We start from the raw sequence: 12,630 nt of genomic DNA, 5'->3' as shown, positions 1-12,630 counted from the left end.
TAAGTTGCAGGCTCCATGTAATATAGACGGTCAGCCTCAAATTGCTGTTTTGCCCCGGTGAAGGTGATCCGACTTCCAGAAAAGTTTCTAAGCCTGAAGATAGAGGACTTAATCGAGATTTACGCCAAGCAGCATACAATCGATGCCGAGGCCTTCCTGTGAATAGACTTTGGACTTCAACTGCTCAGAGCTTTCCGCCCTTCATCAATGACTGCACCGAAGCCCTGCTCTTCAGTAACCCACAGCTGTCTAAACCCACTTCAGATCCTGCTTGCAGCCTGCCCCACCAACAACCTGTTGACAACCACTTTTTCTCTCCAAAACTTTCTAAGTTGGAAGGTAAACTTTCCAACAGGATGAACCCAGTCTCTGTATCCGATGATCGTTAGCGATCCATTGCAGTCAGCCTTAACTTTTGACTTTGACCTGTTCTAGCATGACCAAATGAAACCAGTTGGTGCTTTGTGCTTTCTGGTGCTATTTTTTATTCAAACCTTAAAAATTAAAAACTGTGGTTCTGCTTCTTGGGTTTTTGTCGTTTTAGTTTAATCTTTTAATTAATTTGTTCTATATTTTTCTAAATTGGAGTGGGATATTTCTTGTGTTACGTTTTTACTTTATTACTGTTCGGTTGCTACCTAATACTTCACACATTGCCTCTAATTTAATCCTGACTGCTTTGTGCCAAGCAACCAGACGTTTAAGCCGAGGTTTATTTAGTAACTTCAGTGGGTAAGGCACAGGTTTATTTGGTGACATCAGTGGTTCACCTGGACAACGATTGTGATTAATATTTGAAGTGAAGTCTCACCACTTTCAACCAATGCTCCAATTTCTTACAACAGCAATGGCTTCAAAAGCTCAAAAGATCCATCTCATGCACAGCTAGGGGTTTAAAATCCCCATGCAGGTATAGCCTGTAAATCCCAGTGTTGCGTAAAAATGTGCAGGTAGGGATCAAACAACATTGCATGTCTTCCTTTAACCATGTTTTCCGGGTAGAAAGATGTGAAGTGCTGTAATTAGAGTTTTGCTTAGAGGACAATTGAGCTTTTGGCTTAAAATCTCCAAGACAAAGAAAATTAATTATTAGATGTGACACTGCCAGGAAATGTGATAGGTAGTAGTGAGGGGTAGAGAGGCTGTTTGCGAAAGCTGTCCCATATGAAGGCAAACATGACATCCTACTATTGTCACTCACATGTCAAAGACATGACACAGTATGAAAAGGCTTTTGAACCAGGCCTTCCCAAAGACTACAGCTCAAACCTGGGGGAAGGGAGAGTATGCAACAAAAAGAGGGCCAGTTTCAGTGTGTTTTTCTTAGCTGGGGGGGTAACTGGTGTGGTCTTTGGAAGCCCATACAGCTCAGCTGGACCGAGACTCCATTCTGTCAAGTTGCAAAAAAAACTGACATTATGCTTATTCAGATAGATTTTGACAAACATTTAGGGAAGTTTTGCAAGATATGATACGGTGTCCACCAATCACTGCTGTTTCTCTTAAGAATTGTTTCTCCTATAAGTTGGGGTTCTTACCACATTGAATCAGAACACTATTAGACTTTGGAGAAAGCAAAACCAAGGGGCATATTTACAAGGAGTTAACGTCATAAAAAGTGATGCTCTGGTGGTGTTAACTTCTTCGCCTTATTTACAAGGCGGCGTTAAGCCACTAAACGTGGCTTAACGCCACCTTATAAATAATGCACCTATTTACGCAGCACTTAGCGTGAAAGGGGCGTTCAATGGATGTTACGTTTATTTTGTTCAGTGTTAAACACAAATACAGTTACTCAAAGTAGATTTTTTTTAAAGCATAGAGTGCTGTAGAGCTTAAGTACCTACAATGAAACAGTTTTAAATACAATTGTTTGCACTATCTCCAAATTCCTATTTATTTATTTTTTAATGACTTAAGGGATTATACTCTTGAATACTGAAAGCATGAACATCGTGGACACACTAATATTGTGGACAAAATATCAAGGAACAAAATATCTGAAGGTATGTGCACAGAGGGAAGTGTAGATTTATTATTTTTATCCCCACATCTATGTACCTTGAATATATAAAGATATATGTAAGGGACAAATGTGGTGTTAGGTATAGAAAATCTACACATACTTATCTTCCAATATTTTGTCCCTCAAAATGTTGTCCAGAATATTAGTGTCCCACGATATCCTGGATTTGCTATTCAGAAGCAAAGCCAACCCAAGGGTATCATAGCGCTGTACAAGGCAGCTACTTACACATTGTGGAACAAAAGTCGAGAGAAAACAGTATTGAGATAAAGTAAATGCTACAATCATACAACACACGACATACATTTTGACATTAGTAGAACATAAATCAATAGTCCCTTGTCTGTGCTGAGGTATGCGTGGACAATCCAGAAATGTGCACCTCGCCTTGTGTTTCACATGGAGCACCAAAAGAGTCTTATGTCGTTCAGCTTTACAGGGAGGAGGAGGTTGATGAGGGAATGGTGCCTCACTTCTAGTTCTTCTGGGTAGGAAGGCGATATCAGGGCCACTTGCCTACCGGATGTCCTTATGGGAGACGGAGGTTTAGAGAGATAGGAATATGTTCATCAAGATCGCTTTTACCTCCATCTTAAATGTGATAGAGGATGGGTTGAGGCAGATCTCAGTTGGGAGGGAGTTCCTGACTCCAGGAGTTCTGCTGGAGAAGATGTTGTCATAGATCCTTTTTTTCTTGAATCTTCATGATTCAAGTTGGAGGGAGTTGGAGCTGCATAGTGAGCGACTGCTTTTGGAAATGGGGGGATTGCAGGCTAGATATTTAGAAGTACCCAAGTGCAAGGCTTTATGAGTTAGATAGCCTATCTTGAGCATGCTTCTGGCTTTGATGGGAAGCCTTTGGAGAGATATTAGATAGGGCTGGGCATAGTTCACAGAGTTTTGCTACGCGGAACTCCGTGAAGTTACAAAAAAAACTCTGCATAGTTACGTGAGTGGCGGAGTGCAGAGCTGACTGCAGTTTGTGCTGGTATTGCTGCAGCTTGGGTAGAAATTCAACCTGAGCGGCAGCTCGCGTTCGCGAACATAACGTTCACGATCGCGAGCGGGGAAAAAACTCTGCTGCACATCACGAAGCGGAGTTTTCTGCACTCCGCGGAGTGCAGGGTGCAGAAGACTCCGCAAACTCCGTGACTGGAGCAAAGTTCACCGCCCAGGCCTAATATTAGAGAGGGTGTAATGTGATTGAAGAGTTTAGTCCCAGTTACTAGCCTGGCTGCAGCGTTGATGTCTGCTGTGAGAGGAGCAAGTTTAAATTTGGGTATTCCAATTAAAGTTGCAATTCAATAGTCTAGCCTGGATATGAGCAGGGCTTTCACTGCAGTCTTGAAATCTGGTATAGGGATGAATGATTTGACCTTCTTCAGGAGTAGTTGAATAGAGCGCAGAGTGTGGATTCACTGATGTGTGTTCGCATGTTTAGGTTTTTGTCTAAGGTTAACCTCAGGGGTTTAGTTGATTAGATGATGACCAGTTTACCATTTAGGGTGTTTAAGTGGATGATCCACTCCTGTATGGGGGGTGATACTGTGTGGTGGAGAGATGAGGAGGAATTCAGTCTTTAGGGAGTATAGTTTGAGGAGGTTCTGGGCAAGGCCGATTTTTTACCTTTGGCATCGAGTTGAGAAATGTACTGTCACCCAGGAAGAATATTTTTAGGTGTAGCTGAGTGTCATTCATGTGCATGTGGTATGCCAGATTTGAGTGATGAAGAGTCTCTGTTAGTGGATCCATGTACAGGCTGAACAGTGTGGGAGAAAGGCTGGAGCATTGGGGGACTCTTAATCGAACCTACGGTCGGTTAAATAAGTAGCTCTTCAATTTGATTAATTGTGTGTGGTTGTATAGATAAGAGGAGAACCATTTGAGCATGTTTTCTGCAAACCTCATTTTGTGCTCAAGTGTCTTCATTAGGGTGATATGGTTGGAAATGTAGAAAGTTGATGATAAATCAAGGAGGGTGAGAAGACATTTGCTTTGGTCCGGGATTTTGAAAGCATCATCCATGATAGTAAGACTGTCATTTCTGCACTGTAGACTGGTCTGAAACTGGATTGGCAATAGTCAACCAGGTCATAATTTTCAATGTGATGACAGAGTTGGGTGAGGACACATTTTTGTAATACTTTTGCCAGGATAGGGTAATTACTTACTGGATGAAAGTTGTTTAGAACTGTTCGGTCAGCACATCATTTTTTTAGGATTGTGTCTTAGGTGAGAGATACACTGACAATTTTGGTCTGTAGAGGAGAAAAAGTGACTGAGATCTTTTGTGAGTGATGAGGACACCGGGTCAGTGATGTGTGAGGTGGGTTTCAGCGATGCTATGAAATTCTAGATGTTGGCTTCACTGAGAGTCTTAAATTCATTCCATGTAGCGTAGTTTTTGGGCTTTGTAAGATGGTTGTAAGCTATGACCAGCTCCATGTACATGCGTTCCTTTTGGGAGAAGGGTAGGTAGTTCAGTGGAGCCCAGTTTGCATCAAGCTCATGGTGATAGAGCTTTCAATGTTTCTTATCATCTCTTTGAAAAAGGTCAAGAAATTCTCAAATGTTCCGGAGAAAGTGTCACTGACATTGGTGGTTAGGCCAGGTTTGGTGCTTTTTGATTTCATAGCATTTGCCTGGATGTTTTTTTTGTTGTGAAGTTAAGATTGGAAGAGTGTGGCTTTTCACATTCTATATCCTTTTCTTGTAGGTGTCATCTCTCTTATTTCTTCTACAAAATTGGTTTGGAAATTGATTTAATTTATTTCTTAACATTGATGTTGTTTAGGTGGTGCTAAATATAAATGTGCATTTTCTCTAAAAGAAGCCTGTTGCGTGAGTCAAGCTAAAAAGTGTAAGATCAGGATTCTTTACATTAAATGTGCTCTTATGTTTTAGGCACTAGATTGTTTCACTTCAAGGGACCTTGGCCATAGTTAAATATTATGACTAAGTTATGAATCCAGTTCTCTGTACTTACTGTCCCATGATCCTGTCAGAAAATCTTAGTAGCTCCTCACAAAGCCCCAAAACATGGTTGTCAAAAGCAGGTGCTCTCAGGGAGAAGTTCCACTCATGCTCCACATCCTCATAATGCTGACTGTCACTCCCACTGTCCACCACTTGGAGGTGCTGTATTTAAGAGCTTTGCTAGAGTCCATTGAATGTTTCAAGAGGGAATCAACCATCAATTAAAAGTATAAATGGGATGTAAGCATGGATGTCATTTTGGAGTAGTCGGGGGTCTCAGCTGTGACCTCTAGCTTTCTCCCTGCTCCTCATGGCACTTCCTTTGCGACCCCTGGCCTCAGAGGAGGCAAAAGGTTTTTTAGTGCATTGCCTTACTATGCGTCAAAGTGGCTTTCCATGGGCATCGCGGTGGATGTTCCCAAGCAAAACCCATGGATTTTGACGCATTCCCAGATTTACAAGGACTTGTAAACCTGGGAATGCATCAAAAGCCTACACCTCCGCAGGCGGGGGGGGGGGGGCGTAACCAGGAGAAAAAAACTTTATTTCTCCTCCAGTATTCGTCTTTCTATGTGGTCTGCATTCTGCAGCACACATAGAAGGAGGAAAATGACTCCATTGATTGTTTTTGTGCGGAAAGGTGTCCCTTCCAGCACAAAACAATGATTCCTGCAATGCAGACAGCCTGCACCGTGGTACAAGGGTGCCAATGTTGGCGCAAGGCAGCCAAAATGGTGCCAGCACAAAGGGAAAGGACATGAATGCACTGTATATCAGAAATACGATGCATTCCTGCCGTTTTTCTTTTGACACACGGCAGCACAGCAAAGTGACTCACAGCGCTGCCCTGCGTCAGAAATTTGTGAATGAGGCGCTAGGTATTGATGAACAAATATAATCACAGTGAGGATGCTTAGACTTTGCCTTCCACTGTGGATCATCATTCTAGACCTATGATAATAATAGTTGTAATTAACCCTCTCTTTTATAGCCACTTTCCAGAGCAGAGGGCTTAGGAGGGTTCTTCTGAGAGCGCCAAAAAACAAAATGATCCACTTTTTCAGCCGTAAGCACTGTTACACCAAGATCCCTGAGGCTACAACGTGATGATGAACAGACAACCTCTAAAAGGATGGCTCCAGTATCAGTTGAAACAAAGTAATGTATCAATGTAGGATGCCATATATTTCAAATCCCAAAAACAGAGATGAGACAAGCATTAAATAGCCAAGAGGATGATGTTGGTCTCTGTTGTACCTCCATAGATACATTGGCAATGCCATGTGTGAGTGGTAAACACTCCCGGACAACGACCGGTGATGAAGATTCTGCAAAGCTGACCACCTGTGCACAATGGCAGATTTTAATCAGAAGTTGGGCATGAAGCTGTTATCCAATGTGCCTGCCTATGCAGGCAACACTCATCCTAATACAACCTAGGGGCCGGTGCAGGCCACAAGCCAAATGACTGAACATAGACTTCATCACCAGTGTATACTCCAAGGGTAGGTCAGCAGCATCATGACATAGGCCACATGCCAACACCATTACATAAAGGCAAATCTTGGCATCCCGTTCATCATTTTATTGGGTACATCACTTTATGTGTCTGTTGACATGGGTAACGCTCGATCTAATGCCAGAAAAATGTAATAAAACATGAGCAAAACTTCTCTCTATCTCAGCTCAGTTTATCATAACGGCCAATCGTGCCATCTTCAATCCCAGACCTTTTAAAAAAATCCCTGCCTGCCAACTTGAAGAGCAATCTCACAGTGTGAGGAGGGGGCAGGGCCTTGAAGGGGTGGGGCCTCCTGCAGAGTAGTACCTACTAGGCACTTTTGAACCCCCACCCTGCTCCCACGCCCCCTCCTCCCACAATAAAAAAACAAGCATTTGCAATGCATCGGTCTCGCCTTTGGGACCTTATAAGTGTTTAGCCATGCACTATGTTATCCCACATTACTGCAATGGACTGTGTAGCAGTGATTATAAGTGTGGCAGTAGATTTGGCACTTGTTTCAGCAACTTCATTCTCTCAATCACCACAGCAGCTAACACCGCCTAGAGGTCAGAGTGCCACTCAAACAACGCTCCGTAAGTGGGGAAATCTTCAATCCAAAGTATTGAGACCTACACAAAAGCTACAGATCAATACCCTGTTCAAGCAGTGCAACAAAACATTAGAAGAAGCAACTCTGTATTCTCATATATATATATCTCGTGTGAACACCCACAGCAACACCCATGGAACGCCCCTTCAACGCACAGTGCTGCGTGTGAAGGGGCCATATTTACAAGGAGGGGAAAAGTCACGCATGGTGGCTTTTCCTCTCCTTGTAAATATGGAGGAGCCCCCTGCGCCACCAGTACGTTATGAAAAGTGACGTAGTGGTGGCGCAGGGGGCTTGTAAATCTGCCCCACAGTATCTTAGTCCAAACTGCTCAGGGTTGAGGTGTCTGGTCAAATTTCACATTGTTCTCAAGCAGGTCACCAGCATGCAGTCATCAAGACAACAGTGATTCATTACACCATCAATATAAAGTGTATTTTACAATTTAAAATTAACCTGCACTAGAACAGTTTTTGTTTAGAATATCCGCTTTTGGAAACACATCTTGCAGACACCTAATTTAAGGCATCAGTTCATTGCTCTGCAGGCCGACCAAACCAATATATTTCTAAAACAGCTTTAAATGCGCTCAGGGTAAAAAATCAATAAAAAGTAACCATCCCCATAGGATGGCAACTATCAGATGTTCATCAGGCTTGCTGTTTTAAAAGCCCAATTTATAAAATATGCAGCTGCAAAAACGCAAAAGAGATCTACATTTAGGGAAACAGAATCTTTTAATCAACCACAAAGCTTGCAAAGTTAAGCTATAAAATGTGGCTTCACAATCTGGTGTAAAATTAACACAAAATGTACCCGTAAGAAACATTTTATTTACAGTACTAAATGCAAGATCTTTACGGATGATACCAAAAATTCCCTAGAAGTCAGAGCACATCAAATGGGGCCTGGTACTGCTTCCTACATTTATGTGACATAGCGCATTGAAACAGCGGCGCGAGGTATCACAGGAGAACGTGTGTGGTAGTCCCCAATTTGCTTCAATTTAACAACTTCCCAAATGGCCTGAACTCATCCACACTTCAAACAAATGCTCTATTCGCTCCAGCTCGCCATGTCTATGTTTACTTAGTTGTAATTGGGTAAAAATATGTGTGTTCTCCATGGGGGACAGAGAATGCTGGGAGATCCTTCACACAGTGAACGCAAACAGTGCACTGTGGGTCCCTGCACATGATATGCTTTTTTTTTTTTACTCAAAATGTGAAAAGACAAGAAGGCGGGACCCTGGCTTATAGGCCCCCTGGGCCGGCGGGCCCTTTTTTTGAAAAACCTACCTGATGTCATTTCTCCACGGGCCTTGTGTTTTACGCATTATTTATTTTTTCTGGGGAACCTCAATATCCATCTAGATAAAGAAGACACTGGGGAAGCTAGAGAATGTATGGATTCCCTTGCCCTTGCTCAACTTAAACAATGGATTAGGGCCCCTACGCACCTAGGGGGCCATATCCTTGACCATATCTGTTCAAATGTCTCCATTTCGGAGAGGCCCCTTTACCAGTGACATGGTCTGACCATTTCCTGTCTTACTTCTCTTGGATCTCAGGCTCCAATCCTCCTCCTAGTCAACTAGGTCAGGGCCCGACCTTTGCAAAAATCGACCTTAGTTCTTTTAGGAAGGCTCTACTTAACTCTAGACCGGTCCCCTTCAATAATCTGATCGGTGAGCTTGATAACTTTACCAATTGGATTAAAACAGCTATTCACCAGGCCGGTCCATCGACACTCATTAAACTAGTTAGGGACACTCCATCTAAGCCATGGTTTTCGCCTGAGCTTAAGCTCCAGAAACAGTACTGTAAAAAATTAGAACGCCAATGGCGGTTGGCCTACTGTCCCGTGGCAAAGCTCCATTTTCGAAAATCTCAGAAACTCTATTAATCTGCCATCACCCAGGTCAAGAGTCTTTATTACACTGACCGCCAGGAATAACTCGGAAGAGATCTTTTCAATTGTCCAAAACTTTATGGCCCGTAGAGCACAATCCACCTCACTCCCTGTTTCCAAAACATGGTGCGAGGAGCTTGCTAATTATTTTACTTCTAAAATCCGGACCATCCAAGACTCTTTTGATCCCGGGAACTCACCGCCAGGTTGACCTCCTTCTTTAAAGGTGTCTCATGCCGAGTTCTCTCCACTCTCCGCTTTTTCACCTATTGATCCATCAGATTCTTTGCGGGTTCTTAAGGCCTTGAAATCCGGCTCCCCATCTAACCCCTGCACCGCCTGACTACTAACTTCAGTTGCTGAATTAGTAAATCCGAAAGTCAACAGACTTATCAACTTGTCTCTACAGGAAGCCTATGTCCCCTCAGCCTGGAAGCAGGGTAAAATACTGTCCCTATTAAAAAAACCTTCAGTGTATCCTCTTAACCCAGCCCACTACCGGCCCATTTCGCTCCTCCCTATTATGGCCAAAACTTGCGAAAATATAGTCAATAAGCAGCTCACTGACTATGTGGAAAGGGCAGGCCTTCTTCATCCTGCCCAATCTGGGTTGAGAACTTCATATAGTACCAAGTTGAAGCCACTCTGGAATGCCTGGACGCAGGTGGCAGAGCGGCCCTCCTCTTGCTCGATCTCACAGCGGCTTTTGATACGGTCCCCCTTGCAGACTTCGGGATCATTGGTACCGCCTTGAGCTGGCTGAAATAATTTCTGGGCGGGGGCAGCCAACAGTTCTGGCTTCCCCATTCTCTTCTTCTCAGGCGGTCTCCACTTGAGTGCCCCAGGGGTCCTCCTTGAGCCCCCTGCTTTTTAATCCATATGTCTCTCCCCTGATATATCTAGCAAAGGAGCTGGGAGCTAAAATCGTTGTGTAAGCTGACGATACGCAGCTCCTAGTTACATGGGAAAAATCTGAGAATTCTACATCCCAGGCTAGAAAATGCATGTCGGCAGTTTTTAAATGGCTTTCCGCAGCACAACTGAAGTGCAATTAAGGAAAGTCTGAAATTCTCCTTTATGGAACATTTCCCGACCAGTTCAGGGAAGCTCTCTGGCCATTGGAATTCCTTATGCCAATCTCCACAGGACAACCTGCAAAGAATCTAGGAATATGGTTTGAGGAGGATCTCTCCTTCTCCACCCAGATCAAGAAGCTGACAGGTCACTGCTTCGGTATTCTTAAATCTCTCCAGAAGTTTCTCTCACTTCTCCCCAGAACAGCTAAGTCACCCGAGCGTTGATACTCTTGCGGATCGACTACGCTAACCCTTGTTAGTCGGTCTGCCGAGGTATCTCCTTAACAAACTGCAGGTTGTCCAGTATGCCGCTGTCAGAATCGTATTCAACATTCCCACGAGATGCAGTGTCAGGCAGCAGATGCGGTCACTCCACTGGTTGTCGAACTGACTCTGATTCATCGTGCTATACATGCCAGTGGCCCTATCTATTTACAGAAGCGCTTCTACTTCTACTCTCCGGTCAGATCTCTCCAATCAGCATCTCAGAGGTTGGCCTGCATTCCCCGCTTCTGGCTCACAAGATCTGGAGGCAAGTCTCTTGCTGTTAAAGCTGCCTCTATGTGGAACCTGCTTCGCCTAGATCTGTGCAGCATTCAGGACTTTGGCCTATTTAAGAAAAAGCTGAAGACATATCTGTGTGTATAAGCTCTCTCCTCTCCCCCTCACCCCCGTCAAGCTCGCCCCGGGACACTCCCAGGAGTAGCCGCGCGTGTTACAAGACTCAATAACATAACATAACAGATGTTAACCATGTCCAAACAATGTAGGTTCTTGGTGCAAGCCTCATGTATGACGATTGCTCCATGACATTGTGTGGCCTAAAGCTAACTTTCCTCTCATTCCTAATCTCAAGTATGCAGTTAATACAAGCCATCAAGAATGCGGGCATTTAATATTCAAGAGGCAAACAAAACATGCACAATAAAGTCCTTTAGCCTGTAAGAAAATATTGCCACTGCATTTATAACTGGAGCACATCTCTCTTTTAACCATCCAGTCGTTTTCCTCTTGAAAATGTACATATCTGTTTTTTCTTTCATTTTCTCCTTGTTTCCCTCTGTAGAAGGCCCGCGCCAAGATCAGATGTCACCGAGCTGTTATTCAAAGGGAGCAGTGCAGACAGAGCGGCTGGTCCAGCTGACTCGGCTAACCCGGGACCAGAGAAACGAACAGAGATAGAGGCAACGTAGACGGTCAAGTGGAGGAGGTGGGGCTTTAGGTCTGGTTGTTGGGAGGGGGAGAAACAGACATGAGGGCGACAAAGCTAGATTAAGCAGCAGCAGGGTGGGTTGGAGATTGAGATAATGCCGGGCGCACGTGTTAAAGTGAAAGCGGTTACCCGTGTTGTTATTGAAAGTGGGCGCCCGTGTTACAGTGAAAGCGGGCACCCATGTTAAAGTGAAAGAGGGCGTCAGTGTTATTGAAAGCAGGCACCCGTGTTACAATGAAAGCGGGTGCCCGTGTTAAAGTGAAAGTGGGTGCCCGTGTTGTTATTGAAAGCAGGCGCCCATGTTCTGCCTGTAGTAAGAGACACTCAATAAAGAAAATAGTCCTTACAGACTAAACACGTACCGTGTAACAACTGAAGTAAAAGGGCCAGTCGCCAGGTTACAAATGAAGACAAGGCAGTACTAAGGAGGGGCTATCAAGCCGATTACTGATTCAGAAGCCTGCATTTAAGAAGGACAAAGACAGAAGCCAATGACAAATATGGGCGGAGAGTGGGTGGGGCTTCTATTCCATTCTTCAGTACAGCAAGTCTTGCAGAGCAGCGCATATGCACTGACTCTAGGCTGGACCTAAAAAACTTGCTGAGGTTGGTGCCCATGTCCTGGAGTGTTTTCACACCTCTTAATGGACGTCGGCAGTTTAACGTCTCTTAAAGTGATCTGAAAATCACTATTTACAGTGGTTTTCAGCTCGTTTTCCCTGCCACCGTGTGATTTTGACTTCTCACGGGGTTGTGAATTGGCAGGTAGAAAATACCCTCTTTTATTTTCAACTTTAAAAAAAGCATATCATTGTTTTCTGCTATCCATTATTCCAGACTAAACCACTGCCACTCACTGTCCAGTGGTTAAGAAGCCACTGCACCTTACAAGTCACTGGCTTGTGTTAATGTTACCACTTTATATACTGTACATACTGTATATACACCCAGGAGTGTGTAACTTCCAACCCCATTGCTCAAACATGCAACCAACTGCACCGTCATTAGTGGATATCTGCTGTAAATGCAGATGTGCTCAGTGATAAATCCAATCAAGTGCCTCATGGAGTAGAGGGAAGCGCTATAACTCACAAAGTTTTGCAAACAGTTTATAATCAGCAAAGGAACGAGTAGCATGTATCTAGGTACATAGGTGTATGCAACTGTGGTTAGTTTATATAAAATTATGTATGCAAAGACTAAAACTCACAACAGGGGAAATCTTGAGCAAGTCATGATGTGCGACCCCTAGCTCACAAACAGTAGTACTGTACTATTCTCTGCAGATCTGCGCATATGGTTTGTGCCGAACAC

The sequence above is a fragment of the Triturus cristatus genome, chromosome 3_2, assembly GCF_964204655.1.
Source record: "Triturus cristatus chromosome 3_2, aTriCri1.1, whole genome shotgun sequence".
Classification (NCBI taxonomy): Eukaryota; Metazoa; Chordata; class Amphibia; order Caudata; family Salamandridae; genus Triturus; species Triturus cristatus.
The sequence above is the reverse complement of the archived record's forward strand: the minus strand, read 5'-3'. Positions refer to the sequence as shown.